Raw genomic sequence first — 18,208 nt, forward strand, 5'->3', positions numbered from 1 at the left:
TAATGACTTGCATATGAAACATTCCATATCTTGCAAAACAGACACGACATTTTTGTTGCTGCATAAATACTCCACGTTGATGCTCTTACGTGCTTTATGTACCACATGCGTGTGCTCTGACGCAGAGAAATGAAGTAACCTGGTAGGAGGAAGCTTCAGACCAAAGGGGCTCACTGAAATGCAGAAGTGAGAGAACACCAGATCTGCTCCAGGAAAGATTCCAGACCTTCTCTGCAAAAATTAACTCATGAATAATTACAACATTAATTGATTATGCTGAATGTACATTTTGTCCACATTGGACAGACACACAAAAAATATCCTGGTTAATAAGGCTAAGGTGATACTGAAGAGTTCATTTTCCACATAGTGCATAGCACTGAGTTTCATTTAGTTGTTAGTTATGGGGATAAGAATACAATTAAACCCATGTATGTTTAAATCTCTCACTTGGGAAAGGTAGTATGTCTGTGTTTCTGTGAATATGGTTCTGTAGTTACTACTCTTCATATTAGAACTGAGGTTCGACAAAACTCTAACTCTGGGACTGGGGAGCTGCAGGGTGGACTTTGGACTCAGGCCCATCTTTGCTCTAAAAGTCTAGATGGCTGTGTGTGAATTGTGTTACTTATTCATGTCAGTGCACATGACTGTAAGAGTCTGAAACAAGAGCCAAAGAGGCAACAGGACCCATTTTGTGCCACTGCCAGATCAGAATTTTCTTTTGTTCAAAATTCTGCAAGTGTCACTCCAGCATATTTAAAGAAAATAATTTCCTGCGTGCCAGTGTTTACAAAGAAAATCTCTATCCAGAAGGTTAAGAGCTAGAGTTAGCCTTGTAATTTCTCAGTTTCAACTAGGCCACTGTCTCAGAGCTGATAAAGAGAGGGCAAATCATGAGATATTTATCTTCTGACACTCCAGCAATATATGGCAAGAATGCAGTCAAGTTTAACTAAGTTTTCTATGAAGAGTGAACATTCTGGACGAAATTAATGATTCAGACCTGTTCCTCAAAGTATCTTAGGAAAGCTAGATTTGAACTTGCTATACATAAACTTATTCTCCCTGTTTCAGTGTGCAAGAGTATTTGGCTGGAGGTAAAGCACTGGATTTTTTTTCCCCATTTGAATAAGCGGTGGGGAAAGAAGCTTTAATCTTGCATCTTCTTCTGTTATGCTTTTCATGCATTGGATTTTTTATTTTCTTCTCAGTCTGTCAAGGTCTCAAAAGTGACCTTGACAAGTGAAATCTCCCACTTCTTCTGAGTGTGAATAAGCCCAGTTATTTCTATGTTGATGGTTTGTTTTTATTATGGATTTCCTTGAGCCTAAGAAGCTTGAAATAGCAGCTTTTATCTTAAGATGTTTAAACTTGATTGAGTCACAATAAGTCTGCAGCTGTCTGGATATGTAGATACGTATCTGTTCTTGGCACTTATGTGGCCATCACTGATGCTGTTTTTAAGCATCTTGCAATCCTTACAGGGCTTTACTCACAGTGCTCCTGCCCAGCAGGGAAGTTTTAGCTGCATTTTGCAGACAGGAGACTGAAGTACAGCACAGGGTGAGTGGCCCATTCAAGGACTCCCGGGAAGTCCAAAGTGCAAGTTCACAGCAATGTCCACCAGGTCAAGCTTATGTCTCCTCTCACCATATAATCAGAGCGGTTGCAGGAACAAAGAAAAATGACCTTGCTTATAATATGTTAACCCACTTTTAAGTTAAGTTTGGACCCTTGGTGATGACTTAAAAAAAAAAAAAAAAGATTAAACAAGGAGAATGATCTTCTTGAAAAAAATACACCTCTACAATCAATTTGTTAGCTAAGGGCAATTTCTCTTACCGAGCTGCTTTAAAAGCAGGCTGATTAAGCCTCAGGGACTTGAATAAAGCCATTCTGTATTTACAGTGGTGGAGTGACTGACACAGTAGATCCACATCAGTGAGCGGCAGCAGTGCAAAACAGTGGCAATCTTTCACCTGCAAGAATTGAAAGGAAATTTCTTGGTTCAAATGAGACATATTTCTAGTTAGCTCATCAATCAATGCCATGTTATCCTATGAAATGGATATACACCATCAGTTAAATTCTTGATGTTTATATGCGTACTGAATCCAGGAGAGTGACCCATATAAAGTCTGATAAAACCCATCTGTTTACAGTTATTAAAAGAAGGAGCAAGACTGATGAGACAGCATGGAGAAGAAGGCAGTGACCTGCTGGAGCCATCAGCCTGCAGGTCCTGTTGCAGGTGGCTCTACCTGAAACCAAATGATTTGGTGAACATGGAGTTACCTGTCTATATATTTTTCTTGTGTTGTGTAATGAAGATAAGGGTGTTTTATGCATACTTACATAGCATTTCAGGCAAGGAACCTTCTGGTTTAGAAGCAGCTCTGGAAGCCACTGCCTGATATTGTGTGCAGAGCAGGGCCCACTTTGAAGTCAGACCCAGCTTCACGGGTCAATTGTATTGCCCAGGGTACCTGTGGCTACTGGAAGGGAAGGATCATAGAATCATAGAATCACAGAATGGCCTGGGTTGAAAAAGACCGCAATGATCATTCAGTTTCAACCCCCTCCTATGTGCAGGGTCGCCAACCACCAGACCAGGTTGCCCAGAGACACATCCAGCCTGGCCTTGAGTGCCTCCAGGGATGGGGCATCACAACCTCCTTGGCCTAAGGCAATCCCTGCTGCTGCCTGGCAAGCAAGTCCTCATGCTTCAGTGTTGGGATATGGGAGGAGGACAGGGGTGCCTGTGGGGCTGACGTTAGTCCTGCTGTAGGCGTTAGGGGGAAGACAGATATTTCCCTCTGGCAAAGAACTAGGCCTGCACGGTCAAAAAAGAACGGCAAAGGGGAAGCTTGTACAACCAGAGCTCAAACCCCCAGCTCTCTGCCCGGCAGCCGCCCACCCGCCGACCGCAGCAGGCCGCCCCTCACATCCCCAACAAGCTGGAAAGGGCCGAGCGCCGGCTCCCCGCCGTTAGCCGGTGCTGGAGCGCCCTCTGCTGGGCTGGTGGCCCCCGCTGCTGAGGAACGGGGTGGAGCGCCCAGCTCGTGGGTCCGAAGGCACGGACGTTGCCCCATGAACCGCCCCCAGACTCCCCAAAAATCCTTTTCGTCGTGTTGTGCACTACCTGGGGAAGAGGTGGAGTTATCTTGCACCTCCTCCACCGCTGGCTGCTCTGATGGTGCGTGTTAGTCTGGATTCGCCTCCTCGGTCTTGCTAAATCTCCGTGCCTGTGAGGAACGCATAGTTTGGAACCGTCGCTTCTTATCTCTTCCAAACGCCTGATTCTAACAGTCTGCAGTGTTTCAGAGAGGCCCCACGCCAGTTAATAAGAGGAATTTAATTCTGGTTACATACATGAAGATTCTTCAAGAGTAGTGTTATATCTGATGTCTCGGCCGAGAGTGGGTCTCTCAGTTTTGACATCATGTTTGTTATAAGAGGATGCGTAATGCAGGACACCGTAGCTAGAATAACGATCTTATACAACAGTCAGGGCATAAGTTCTATTTTCATTCATTTGAATACCTTTCATGAGCTGTAGAGCTCATTGAAACTCAATGATCAGGTGGAGATTTTTTTCCTTAAAAACATTCTACAAGGGATTATTCAGCCTCTTATGGGATGAATTCCAGCAAGATAGGAAGTGTGTAAAGAACCACAGTCATTTGCTACAGGGACCAATGAAGACTGAATGCATTAGCAAAATGAGAAATTGCTCTCCTCCTGGGCACACTTTGCTGTCACATTGCAGGAGGTTTGGGAAAGCTGGATCATCAGGGAAGGAAAGCTCTTCAGAGTCAGAGCAGCCTGCACACTCTCATTCAAATGTCTCAGATCAAATGATCTGTCTGTTACTACCTCAAGTCTGGCTCCCAACATTGTTTTGCTCTCCCAGAGATCTAGGGAGAAGTCAGTGATTGTGTAAGGCTGGAGATGCCATGTGGTATGCAAGAGAGTGGGAAAAAAAGGAAACCTTTGGCTTACAGGCCACAGAGTTGACATAGACTGAGGTTGTGGGCCAGCCACAATTATCTTGGGACTGTTGTTCTCTTCTGCTGGCACGTCATCTGCCTCCAACTATGTGCTGACTGAGCTTGCTTGTCTATTGTAGTGCTTACCCTACCACTCCTTTGCCCTGTAGAGCATTTTTGCATTTCAGCTGTGGATCAGAGCTGCTAGTCTTTCTATCCCTCTTCACTCCAGTCAGGAACAGAAGAAAAGAGATTTTCTTGCAAGTGCAAATACCACCCCAGGGTGTGGCTATGTGCTCTTTGGATCCCTTGCTGCTTTTACCAACCTGTGTCTCCTTTTTGTTTCTAGGAAGTTCCTGTCAGTAGAATATTTAAGCTTTGGTTGTGGTATTTAATAGCACAGGGGAGAGTCACCCAGACAGCTCTCCTCTCCCAACCACCAGACTGCACCACATGTACTGCAGTTCCATGGGTAATACCCAACATGCCCTATAAGCTCACAGATGGTGAGAGTAGTGTGTCTTCTCAGCAGAAATGGTAAGGAGATGTTAGAGATTTTCATGCTTTATTCAGAGGCAGAGACTTGGAAATGACAAGGAAGAAGCTTCCTTTGAGAACGGCTCCAAAGCGCTTGTGGGACTGGCAAGTAGATCTAGTAACCAAGATGCCTATGGGTAAAAATGTGTAACACAAGACACAAACAAAAAGAATAGCTTAGAAGAATTAAAGCTTTGGCTTCTCTTTCTGTGCTTACTTAAGAAAGGATATAAACTACCTGCAAAATGTTCTCAGCATCAGCAGAATCTCCAGTGCTCTCAGAAAGATCTGAGATGTGTTAAACTTCTGCAGATGCAAACTGAAATGGTATCAGATCTGATCGCTCAAGGATGTGTGTGCCCTGAAATTTCACATGAAATAATACCCAGCAGCTTGCAGAATCATCATCAGGATGCAAGTTTCTGCTTATGGCCCAAATGTGTGGGGTCTGTAAGTATTCTTCTTTCAAAAGTAATTTTCTTGTCGTTGTAGTGAGCATGATCAGTCTTATGCTGACAGCATGGGATAGTAAAGTGTAACAGTGTATGCAACCCCTTGAAGGACCTGTGGGAATAGCTGGTCCCGCTGTATAACATAACAGTACCCAAATACTGTAAATTAGCCAAGCTACAATTCACAGCTTACAGCCAAGAAGAAACAGAGGACTAGAGGTACCTCTTCTGGGAAGACAGTCATTCAAAGAGACCGAGAGACTAAGAGACTGTTTTTTCCACCCTAGTTTAATTTAAAGGGCATTTCTGTCCAGCTTGCTCAAAATAGGTTTATCACACAGCTATGGCTTTTGTTATTTTTGGCTTAGAGAAAGCTAAACCAAGTTCAGCTGTGTACTCAAAGAGCAAATTTTGTTCTCCAAGAGTAAGTTGCGCTGAATGTACATTTTCCCTCATCAGCCCTCTGTTGCTTCTCCAACCTGCCTTGGTAGAGAATTATGTGGAGGTGACCTTAGATCATTTCAGTGTCTATTAAATGCTTGGCCTCTCCCACTAAGTACAGAAAATGTGATATTATTTGCAGTGGTCTTTTTTTGTGGAAATTTCTGTGCTGCAGGAACAGTGCAGTAATCAATAACTCATTCTACTCCTATCAGGGTACAGAAAACTGATAACGACTTCAAGTCATTAGTGTAATGTTTGACACCATGTACTTTATTTCACTGTCATAGCAATTATTTATTGAAACACCTGAGACTGATTTTTCATCAAAGGGACAATTCGGAGAAGTGAGCAGGAAAATCCCCCGAAAAGAACCACATTGCAATGAGGAAGCTCGTTCCTCTTGGCATTTTGCTGCTTCCACACACAGAGTGGAGAATATAAATCAAAACTTAAAGAAGTAAATTAAAGGAATTTTTCAGATCTCAGTATTTCTGTTTGAGAGCTTGATAAAGATCTGAAACAATCTTATTTATTTGATCTGTTTCCTCCACTGCTAGTAAACAGCCTCTTGATAGTTGCCACCATCCTATCTTCTCCTGGGACACTGAGTTGGATATGTGAGACAGTGTGAGCATGAGAGTACAAACGTGTCTGTGGTGCCAGAACTCTCATCCTCTTACCTGTGAAAGCTGTTATCTCCTATTTTATAACAGCAAATCTTCTCAGCAAAGCTCAGCTTTGCATTAATGCTTCTGTTAAAATAGGAATGAACTCCATTCTATCTGCTGAACTGTGCTTTAGTGCCCTCCTATGCTGTGGTGAGAGACCAATTCCCACACCTCACTTTTCTCTGATTGCCATCCTGGGTATCACTGGTATCCCACACAGGTGACTGGCTATGTCTGCCATCTAAGGCTGTGAGCATAACTCCACTGTGTCATTTCATCCTGGCTTGAGACACCTTTGATCTGCTTCCAGGCAGATGGTCCAAGCTGGCATCATGGCTGGGACTCTCAGGCTGGAGGATCACAGAATAGTTTGGGTTGGAAGAGTCCCTTAAGGACACTTAAGGATCATCTAGTTCCAACCCTCTGCTATAGGCAGGGACACCTCTCACTAGACCAGGTTGCTCATTTCATCCAGCCTGGCCTTGAATGCTTCAGGATATGGGCATCCACAGTTTCTCTGGGCAGCCTATTCCAGTGTCTCACCACCCTCACAGTATATAATTTCTTCCTAATACCTAATCTAAATCTACCCTCTTCCAGTTTAAAGCCATTTCCCCTTATCCTGTCAATATATGCCCTTATTAAAAGTCCCTCTCCAGCTTTCCTGGAGACCCCCTTCAGGTACTGGAAGGCTGCTATGAGGTCACTCTGCAGCCTTCTCTTCTCCAGGCTGTAAAGCTCCAAATCTCTCAGCCTGTCCCAATAGGGACAGCTCTCTGATTATCTTTGTGGCCCTCCTCTGGACCTGCTCCAACAACTTGGTGTCCTTCTTGTGTTGTGGGACCTGGAACTGGACACAGTACTCCAGGTGGAGTCTCATGAGAGCTGAGTAAAAAGGCAGAATCACCTCACTTGACATGCTGGTCACGCTTCTCTTAATGCAACCCAAAATATGGTTGGCCTTCTGGACTGCAAGTGTACATTGCCATCTCATGTTGAGTCTCCAAATCCTTCTCCTCAGGGCTGCTCTCAAGCCATTCTCTAACCAACCTATGTTTGTCCTTGGGATTGCCCCAACCCAGGTGCAAGATCTTGTACTTGGCTTTGTTGAACTTCATGAGGTTGGCATGGGCCCTTGTCTCAAGACTGTCCAGGTCCCTCTGGATGGCATCCCTTCCCTCTACAGTGTCAGCTGCACCAATCAGCTTTGTGTCATCTGCAAACTTGCTGGGCTTACACTCGATCCCACGTTCTGTGTCACCGATGAAGGTTTTAAAAGCACTCATCCCTAAGGAATGCCACTTGTCACTGGTCTCCAATTGGACACTGAGCTGCTGATTGCAAAACTCTGAGTGTAACCATCCAACCAATTCCTTACCTAGCAAGTGGTCCATCCATCAGATCCATTTTCCTTCATTTTGGCAGCCAAAATACCATGCAGAACAGTGCCAAATGCTTTGCACAAACCTAAGGTAGATAAAATCAGCTGCTCTTCCTTTACCCACTGATGCTGTATCTCCATCATAAAAAAAAACAAGTTTATCAGGCATGATTTGCCCTTGGTAAAGGCATGTTGGTTACCACAATCACCTAAATTTTATTTTGATTTTCTATGTGTCATTCCTCACAGATTTTTTTCCTTTGCTGCATAACACAACTGTAAATGTGCTATCTACATCAGTTTGCAGAATTGTGACCTGAAGAGCAATTCACACATTCATACTTTCAATGGCATCAAGCTGAAGAAGCCCCTACTCTTCAGCGGTGAACCCTGGAGATCCAGTCACACAGCTTTGCTGGCCTTTTGTGCTGTGTTTAAGGAATTAAGTTGCTGAGGGCTTTCTCAGCCATCTCCCTATCCTGTGAATGTTTTGAGCAATTGATATACCTCACTGGGTGTTCAGCCAGTAACTTGAACTGCTGATATTCTTCGCCTTGCACATAATGATTTGATATGAATAAACATCGACACTGTAACAATTGTTTATTAGTTTTGGCTTTTCTTTGAATTTTAGAGTAGGAATTATATTCTAAGAAATAGGTTTTTAGGTCAAATTCTCTCCTGCTTTTCCCATAGTTTGTCATTTCATAAACTGAATCAGTTTTTTTGCATTTGTGTTCTTTGGAACTATCACGTCTTTTATCTAGGCATGTGTCCCAGGCCAAAACAGAACTTGTCTTGCCATTTGCTATTTTTTTTCAATACCTATATGATACTCTGCTTTTCCTAAACTGCTGAAATCATCATATTTCTCCTTCTGAGGCTATAAGGTTATATTCATTTTCGTCTTTTTAAAAGCCTGAGATTGTGGTGATTTAAATGCTCTTTGCTTACAATGTCCTTATAAAACAGTGGATGTCAGGTAATGCAAAACTAAAGGGGAGCACTGTGTCTGTGGTAGCTTTCTGATCCTGAAAGTCTGCAGGGAATGTGCCTTATTTTTAGTTGCTGTGGGTCTAATCCATCCTAAAACCAGTTTATCTTCCATTTCTAACTTCTAGTTGCAGATGGAGACAAAAATAAAAATAAAGTAATGTAAAATTTCAGTTAGAAAGCCATCAGTTTATATAGGTAAAGTGTTATGTTACGTAATACCTTATGCTGCATCAGAAATAGTGTGGCCAAGAGGACAAAAGAAGTGATTGTCCCCTCGTATGTGGCACTGGTGAGACCTCACCTCAAATCTTTTGTTCAGTTTTGTGCCCCTCACTACAAGAAAGTTGCTTGAGCATGTGCAAAGAGCAACAAAACTGGTGAAGGAGATAGAAAGCAAAGGTTATGAACAGTGGTTGAGGGAACTGGTGCTGTTTAGTCTGGAGAAGAGAAGGCTGAGGGAACGTCTCACTGCTTCTTACAACTACCTGATCCACAAACATCATCGAGTTCAACTCCTGGCTCCACACAGAACCACCTAAAAATCATAGAATCATAGAATGCTCTGGGTTGGAAGGGACCTTTAGGACATCTAGTTCCAATCTCCCTGCTATAGGCAGCGACAGCTCCCTCTAGACTAGGTTGCTCACAGCCCCATCCAGCCTGGCCTTATATGCTTCCAGGGAAGGGGCATCCACAACAATTTGGTGCCATGCCCAGTGTCCTGGAAGCCATTCCATGCCCACCACCCTCTGGTGAAAACCTTTTCCTAACCCCCCTGACACAGCTCCATGCTGTTCCCTCAGCCCTGCCACTGTTCCACAGAGCAGAGCTCAGCGCTGCCCTCCGCTCCCTGTGAGGAGTTGCAGCCACCATCGGGCCTCCCCTCAGCTCTGCTCTGGGCTGAACAAACCAAGGGACCTCAGCTGCCCTCTACATCCTTCCCCATCTTCATACCCCTCTTTTCGACATTCTCTAATAGTTTTAAGCCTTCTTATTGTGGCATTCAAACCTGCACACAGTGCTCGACGTGCAGCCACACAGCACAAAGCACAGCGAGACAACCCCTTTCCCTTGCCTGGCTGGCAGTGTGGCCTGATGCACCTTAGGGTACAATTGGCCCTTTGGGCTGCCAGGACACGCTACTGACTCAGACTCAGTTTGCCATCAACCAGAACCTCCAGATCCCTTCACATGGGGATCTCCAGCTGCTCGTCCCCATCTGTACATATATCCATGGTTGCTTTGGTCCAAGTACAAAATCCAGCACTTGTCCTTGCTGACCTTCATGCAATTGGTAAATGCTCAGCCCTCTTTTGTCAAGATCTCTCTGCAGTACTTCTCTCGCCTCAAGGGAGTCAGCAGTTCCTCCTAGATCAATGTCCTGTGCAAACTTACTTAGCATACTTTCAAGAGCTGTATCCAAGTCAGTGATTAAAACATTAAAGAGAACTGGCATGCAAAGAAGTAGTGAGATGGTTGTCAGTTTCTTTCCTCAGGTAACAAGTGATGAGACACAAGGAAACAGACTCAAGTTGTGTCAGGCAAAGTTTAGGTTGATATTAGGAAGATGATCAAGAGTTGAAGTGGGCTTCCCAGGGAAGTGGTAGAATCCCATCCTTGAAGGTATTTAAGAGTTGTTGGACCTGGTGATTTTGAAGGTGTTTTCCAACTTAGATGATTCTACAGTTCTACATTGGTAAATTCTGAAACATTCCGACAGAGTTCTCTCTCAATCAATACAGGCACAATATTTGTATCCCAGTTAGGAACAAACAGTGGCTGCTGTGTTGTTGAGAGGTGCTCTACTCTAAATACCTCTTCCTTTTAGAGGTGCTTAAACAGGAAAGTAACTTCATAAAAAAAAAGTATTTTAAAATAAATTTACAGAATTTTTATATCTGAAATGCTTGTTTGTATGCATCTCTTAAGGCTACACAAACACTGCTTTACAGGAATATAATTCAGTGAGAATTACTGTCATTCTCAAAGTGCTGCATTAGCTTCGATACTTCTCCTACCATACTAGAATGTGCTACGTGTTGCAGGGCAGAGAGTGCTAGTCATTGTCTTGTGGGCATTTCCAGGATGGCTTCCAAAAATGGTCTCATTCTCTTGCTACGATATGGGCGCAGGATGAGCAACAGAGGATAGGGCAAAATGGCTGCAGGAGAAAATGCCTTAGCAAGGACTGCTAAGGCCAGAGTCATTGTATCACCATACAGAGGGAGCTGAACCAAGGGCTACCTGAGCTAGTAAAAGAAACTCCTGCAATAAATCATGTCTTTCTGCTTGGTGTCAGCTGTATGGACCATTTGCCCAGTTCCTAGGGGAGATGGTCTATATAAGTCAATTTAAGTTCAGTATAATTTCTCCATTATACAGAAAAAAAATGTCACTGTGTTTCAGGTGATCAAACCTCTTTTGCAAATTAAATCATCTAGCAATTATAAATCCATCACTTTCTTCATTCATCTGGTACTGATTTTTAGAGTACATTAGGGAAATATTAGTATGGACTTAACTCAGCAAACTTTATTTTCAGTATCTTATGATTTCCAAGAACATAGATAATTGTTCCTGAAGAGATTTAATCAGTGAGTTTTTAAAAGATACCTATAGCAGGTCACTCAAAGCACATAAATGCTCTGTTTGATAATAGTGGGATGGAACATGTATGCCATTCCTTTTCTTCAATAACTCGTGCAACACATATTGGTCTTTTATCACTTGGACTGCAAGAAGAGGTTTATGAATCTGTGGCTACTTTTGATGTTGGCATCATCCCTATCGTCAAAATGAAGTGTCACATTCACTGTTTAGCTGGTGGCGTTTCTTTTGGCAGATAGATTGTCAGAGTTATTGCACCTCTTTTTCTGGCATTTTTCTCCAGAAAAAGTAGATCTGAGGGTTGCACTGATTAATCTCTCCATATGTGATCTATGACATCTATAGCAAGAGTCTCTTTAGCTAATTTCAAAGCTGAGCAAGTATTAATCCTAACATCAGAGATACAGCTGCATTTCTGACCTTGAGGGCTATTGCTTCATTAGGCCTGATTAACTACAGTGTTATTTCAATTTTGCTCTGGTGTGGATTTATATCAGTGTACAGCTTTGGTAATGTGATAAATTAAATCCAGTACGCCAAAACCTGATTCAGCTGAAGTTAATAGCAGCAGTACTGTTGACCTCACATAGCAGCATGACCTGTCTGACAGCAGTTGAGGTGTCCTCATATCTCAACTTCCTCATGACTTTCTGGGACTGGAAAAAAAGCCAAAAACATTTGGGTTTAGCTTTGTTCATGCTTTCAGCAACATGCTATCATGCTGCTTTTGCAAAGCACAGTGTATGTCTGTTACAAGGTCTGGTTCAAAGGACACAGCTCTACTACCATTTCATTTTAGTTATTGTTTTTTCTGCATTTGCTCAGCCTACAAAAAGATCTGATTTACTATCATACTGTTACCCAACCGTGGAACGTTCTTCTGGTGTTAACTGTTTGACTTATTCTTAAGGATGGTTTCCATTTGAATTTTAAAGCAAAATTGATCAAATGAAGGGAAATTTACTGGCCCATAAGCTTGACCCTTTGTTAATCAATTGGAGCTTTTCTTACTCTATAAACCATTTGTTCTTGTTGAACTTGCTCACTGGTGTTTCATAGTTTAAAGTATTTTTTGGATGATGCAACATGGACTGTCCCATGTGGGGATTTCACACCATTTACCTCAGTGCAACTCTGACAGTTTTACCAGCTGAGGATTTGGCCCTGATCTCTACTTCTTTAATTTCACACAGGCTCTCTTCCAGCATCTCTGGTCAAGGTTAAATCAGCTTTTCACAGCAGTCAATAGAACATAGTTGATGCATCCTATATTCTACATATGAGGCTTTATTTTGTTCCTGTCTCTTCAGAGATGTCTATGTCAAGTGCCAAGCAGCTATCTAAACAGTAAATACCTCCTTGTAATAGAGTTGCGTGATTCCCTTAAAATCATATTCAAACTCCAAGTTTTAGGCAGTAGCGTGAATCAGCTGTATCACAGCACCCACAGTGGCAAATGAAAGAGAAAGGTGACAAATGTGTGGCATGCTTCCTGAGATTATGCTGTCAATGACATGTTTCATAACTTTGGTCATCTGATCTTTATCCTTTCTTTGTGTGAAAGTGCTGGAGCAGAGACATCACAGGAAGAAATGTCACAATGTATGGGTGAGGAGCCTTCCATGTGAGGAAAGGTGTATCAGCTATCACAGTAAATCATCCCCATTTCCCTGCTCTGGTTGTTTCCAACTGTGGTGGGTTTTGACTAAGTGACTATCTTTAGCCTTGTGTGAATAAAATATCTGTACTCTCATAAAAGTAAAGAGTGCTGTGTGTCTGAAACCACATCTTATTTGTTTAGGGGATAAGCATTAGACCAACCGGCTGGGCACCTGCCGTTTGTGCTGGGCACCCTTAGGAATTCATCCTGAAACTTTTGTCATCAATTTCATAGCATAACAATTCCCATTCTGGTATCATGGTACTTATTTTTACAGTGTTCACACCAAGTAACGTACATGATCTTCAGAGACATCTTCTGAATATGGGAAACGCAGTTAACTCCAGCTGTTGTTGTTGCTTTTTTAATTGCTTTAACCCAGTGAGCTTGGGTGAATTATTCCCACTGTTTCCTGTGTTGTGATAGCGCAGTGCATAGTTTTGTGTGACATCTCAATTTTACTATAACTAATACGGAATCCATAATATAGTAAAAGGTTTGGATCTGACATAGGAAAGAATACGAGGATACAGAAGAGTGGAGAGTGAATGTTAAACATTTTAGGGATTCTGAGATTCTTTGGCAGTAGTACTTGTAGACTTCTACTCAGATCAACGCCACATGAAAATGAAATTGGCCTCATGCTTACCCCAGCTTGCCTTCACTGAAATGAATCTCCAGCTAACTCCCACTGGTAAATCCACACCAGGGAAATATTTGGGTATTTTTCTAAACCATTTCTGTAATACCTTTGTGCCAACAGAGTGATTAAAAAAAAACAACAACCACAGCTTCGGCCAAGATCTGAACTTACTTTCCAGTTTCCCATATGGGAAACTTTATAGTATGTGAAAAATAGAAAGGACACCTGCTTCAATACAAGTCATGTCAAAGTTCTGCTGGGCTTATGTGAAAAACAAAATGTTCACTATTCTATCCAGGACCAGTTGAGAGGTTGTACTTTTATGTCCTAGTGCACAGTAGAAATGATAATCCAAATACATTGCTTTGGATTATTGTTGCTTCACTCCTCACCTGCCTTAAAATATCTTCGTTGCACGCCAGCATCTCAGCAAGTGTCAAATCCCAGCAGCTCTATCTGCCAGTTTCCTGCCATACCCATTAAACCACACATGAGGTGTTCCCCCCGGTTCGTGATTAACTCATCTGTCCTGGGAAAACAGCAACAACAATAACAACAACAAACCTGTTTGTTTGCCCTGGATCATCTTGAGATGAAGATGCTCGTGTTGCTAAGAATCAAAGAGGGATTTGTAAAGAGGAAGAGTATATGTGTCACTCTGCTTAAATCTCATGAATACCCCAAGGGCAAATTGTCTCTCTGCAGAGGGGGCAAGGCAAATTTTCCTGCTTTGGTAGAACAGGAGAAAGAATTAATACTCTTTAAACTATGGTCTTGTTTCTTTCTTCCTTTGCCAATCTGTTATTTTCTAGTTTGCCTCAGCACTACTAAATTCCAGCTCAAACTGATCACAGTACTTTCATAATTCTGTGTTCATACTTCTGTGTGACACCTATCCCTCAGAGATGGGGCTGTACTGCATGGCCTCCAGCTTTCCCTGAGACAGTTCTCAGGCCAGAGGATGAGGGGTCTGTCACTGGGACTGATCCTGAAGGAGCAGTCAACAGCAGGAAGGACTTTTTCTGCTCACAGTAGAGATGGGCAATCTGTCTCCCAGCCCTGTCATTCTGCGGAGTCTTAGGGGTAGCCTGCTGGATTAACTGTTCTGCCCCGCCTGTAATTTCTCTCTTTTTGTCCCAATAGCAGTCTTCAGCTGCAACTCTTTCCATTGCAGAATGGAACTACTTTAAACCCACTTAATCTGAAGCAAGCTGTGGAAATCTGAATAATGGAGGACATTGGGGCCTCTGAAAGGAAAAGTGAATTTAGGATAACTTCACAAATGCTCAATGTATTTGCTGTTCTGTGTTGTTTATCCATATCAAGTTTCAATTTTTATAAAATTGTGCTCTGCAGAAAAGCATGGGACAAATTTATTCTGCAAGTTTGAATACTCTTAGTTCCAAAGTTCCTGAACTTCCACTGCTGGGAGCATCGAAGTCTGAGCCAAGCTGAAGGGCAGCCCATTTCTGTAGCAGTCAGCAAAACCCTTGATCTCAAATGTCTTTGACTCATCCAAAATCCAAACCCTGGATCACACTTCACAGCTTTAGTCTATCTCTCATAGTGACACTTATATTCTGCTTTTATCCAAAGTGTGTTATCAAGAAGCCACTTGCAATGTCACTGATGCCAAGGCTGATCTTTAGTTGGAACAGAAAGTTGGTATTGCCAAGCATAAGCAGAAGATATCAGCAAGAATATTCTGGTAGCGTTCATCGTGTTTTTGGCTAGATTCAACTTTGAGGCTCAGCTCCTTATCTCTGCTACTGCCAGAAGCTGCAGGGCTGGCTCCTAGCATAGAAGAGATACGCTGCACTACCTTGCTGCTGAGCATAGAAAGAGGTTAACTTTGCATCTGTCTGCTCTTCTGTATCTGTGCGCTTGCTGTTGAACTGGATGGCTGTTGTTGTAAGACCACTGATTTTCTTCCCATGTTCTTTTACTGTAGTCACATGTGGCCAAGCTAACCCCCACAGTGTGACTGTTTTTTCCTATTTACACATGTTACTAAGAAACATCAGCTAAGGATATGTTATTACAAGTTTGGGAATGACCCTATTCTTGGCATAGGGCCAAGCCAAACACTTTGTTTCATTAAAAAAAGCAAAATGTGATAGAGTCAGTAGTTATAATGATGATTGGCAAGCAGAGGTGGAGTGCTACTTCAAAAAAGAAAGATGGGAAATTCCAATAATCCTAATTAATAAGCATGGTCATTAATTCCATCAGTGGGATTATAAAACAAATGTCGTTCTGCCTTAAGAGCACTATGGGCAGGAAAGAGTACTGGAGGCAGAATGTGATTAAGGCATCTTGATGTGATAAATCTGTTAACATTTAGATATATATATATAACTGTTATTAAGATTGATTTTGTGAGATTCATTAAGCTTTGTTTTATAATAAAAAAGGGGGGAAATAAGAAACAGAAATATGATTTAAGTAGCGATGAAACAGACCTAGAGAGGGAAAAATGACTAAGTACTCTTATGAAATAGACAAAGACTCTAAAAAACATTTATTTGTCTCTAAGTTCAACACAGAATGCTTTCTCTTTGTCGCAGCAGTACTGTTGTAACCAATTTCTTAGTCCATCCCTTCGTCTCTTTACATGTAAAAGAGGGAATATGCTGCTTTCTCTTTGACAGTCTCTTGTTAGAACATATGAACCACAACATTCTAGTAACAAAATTACCCTGTCTTTGCGGTTATTTTCTGAAAAGGGACAGTAATTCAGAAATGACTGTTTTCCTCTCTTTGTACTGACTAGTTCATTGTGGACTCTAAATGCTGGCGTGAGACACGCTGACTGAGCTGGAGTTGAATTTGGAGGAGATGTTACTGGCGAACCCACTTGCACTGTTCTGCTTGAGAGTTTGTCAGTGTTTCAATTGCAAAGCACTCCTTGTGGAGATTTACAACTAGGTTATAGAAGTTCCCTCCCAGCTAAAATTTGCACTTCTTTTAACTTTTATGACACAAAATAGAAATCAGATTTTTTTCAAGGGATGTATTTCAACATAGCACGTAGAGATTTACACATTTAAATTTCATTCCTTGTTTGAGGGAGTTACGCATCAGATTCCATCTGCACATGTAAACATAAGGATGTAGGGAGAAATCTTCACCTGGTGGCTTGTCTCTAACCTCAGTGGAGCCCAAAGACTAGTGCTGGAGTGCCAAAGACTAGCCAACCTAGCTCATAGCCAGTGTCCTTCTTTTGCTGACTGTGACTAAACTGTTTTTGTTTTTTCTTTAGTCTTTTGATCAATATAATTTCAGTACACCTCCTAAACCAGTGATGGAGGAGAGGAAGAATCCATTTCAATGGATTTCTGAAACTGAAGTCAAAGCAATACATAACAGAGATTAGAGTCTGCAGTATGTGTGTATTTTTTTCCTTTATCAGAGCTAGGGAACTAGCAGCCTGAATCCAAACTGATCAAGACTAATGATGTCCATCAGCCATCTCCATCTCTGTGAAGAACTGCATAAAACAACAGCTGGGAAAGTGCTGAGCCCACAGTATCCGTAACTGACTTTCACAAAATGATCTCCATTGTTCTGCCATGTACAAGGCGTATTACGCATTATAACAAATTGACATTTCACTTGTTTGTGAGTCCTATTTCCTGTTGGATACAAGGATTTAAGCGCTTTTTTCCTGTTGCTGTTGGTGAACAAAAGCTGTATTTCAGTTCAGGAGAACTGTTTACAAGCACACTGCATACAGTTAGCTATAAGAGAAGTGTATAAGCTGTTAAGTTAAAAATTCACTTCCTTCCTGAAGCTTTAGCAGATCTATCAAAGATTTATATTTTTTCCCCAAAGTACTGATTTTTCTACCACAGTTACCCTAATCTCTAGGAAGATCTTCCTAAGCAGCCAGACCGTAAGGTAGTTGTGGAGAGAGCTGTGGGCTACACAATTAAAGGACAGTGCAGCTGAGATGGTGTCAAATCTATCCGAAGCACAGGCTTTTTGCAAAAACACCACAAAAATACTTAGGCTGCCATTGCACATTTCTAATAACATTGCACTTTTCTATTAACACTGTTGCTGTTTTACCAATGCAGTTTTCAGGGATTTAGTTCTCTTTTTAGACAGAGCCATGCTGTATTTCCTTAGCCAATAACTAGGGCCATGTGAAATACTCTCTGTCAAATCCCAAACCACCGAACACTGGCCAGGTTTCAGTTTTCATTATGAACTCAAAATTCAGACCAGGATGGCCTGCTGAGGAAATGGTCTGTTAAGGTTCACAAACCTTGCAAACAAACTTTGGCCCAGTTTTGATTAACCCCACCTTTAACTGGAGGAAATAGGTTTTCCCAGGCCTTTGGCTAAGCCAACCAGGAAGATCAAGCCACCACATAGCCACTGCTTCTTAGCAAAATTTGTAGCATAGTCTGGCACTTTACAGCTGAGATGGTTAACCTGTGGTAGAGCACAGCACCAAAAGAACCATTTAAAACGATTTTGAAACATGCCTCATTCTGAGCACAGAAATGGAACCAGCTAATCAGAGCTGTGCGGATAGAGTGCGCAGGCTTCTTGGTCTCCATCCAACAGTACTCAGAGTTTGAGGTTTTAAGTTACTCCTTGGTTATTTATATATTCAAAATAGAATGGCAATTTTAACTTCTAACTAAACAGATAAAAAAATGAAAACTCCCCTCACCTCCAATTTGAACGCTCTCACTGTTACAACATGCTGTGTGGGGGGCTGTCGGCATGACGCACACACTTTTACTTTTGTTTTTTTGGCTGGCTTGGTGTTATATTCCTGAGAGATTGTTTTATCACCAGATGAAAGCCTTGGCAC

General features: G+C 42.1%; 1 protein-coding gene across 9 annotated transcripts in view; it reads left to right on the top strand.

The window, feature by feature from the left end:
* LOC104911589 (uncharacterized) overlaps nucleotides 1–18,208 on the top strand; it is a 75,510-nt gene that overhangs the window by 18,961 nt on the left and 38,341 nt on the right. The gene's annotated exons all lie outside the window — the stretch shown is intronic.

Source organism: Meleagris gallopavo, chromosome 6, assembly GCF_905368555.1.
Source record: "Meleagris gallopavo chromosome 6, MGAL_WU_HG_1.1, whole genome shotgun sequence".
NCBI lineage: Eukaryota > Metazoa > Chordata > Aves > Galliformes > Phasianidae > Meleagris > Meleagris gallopavo.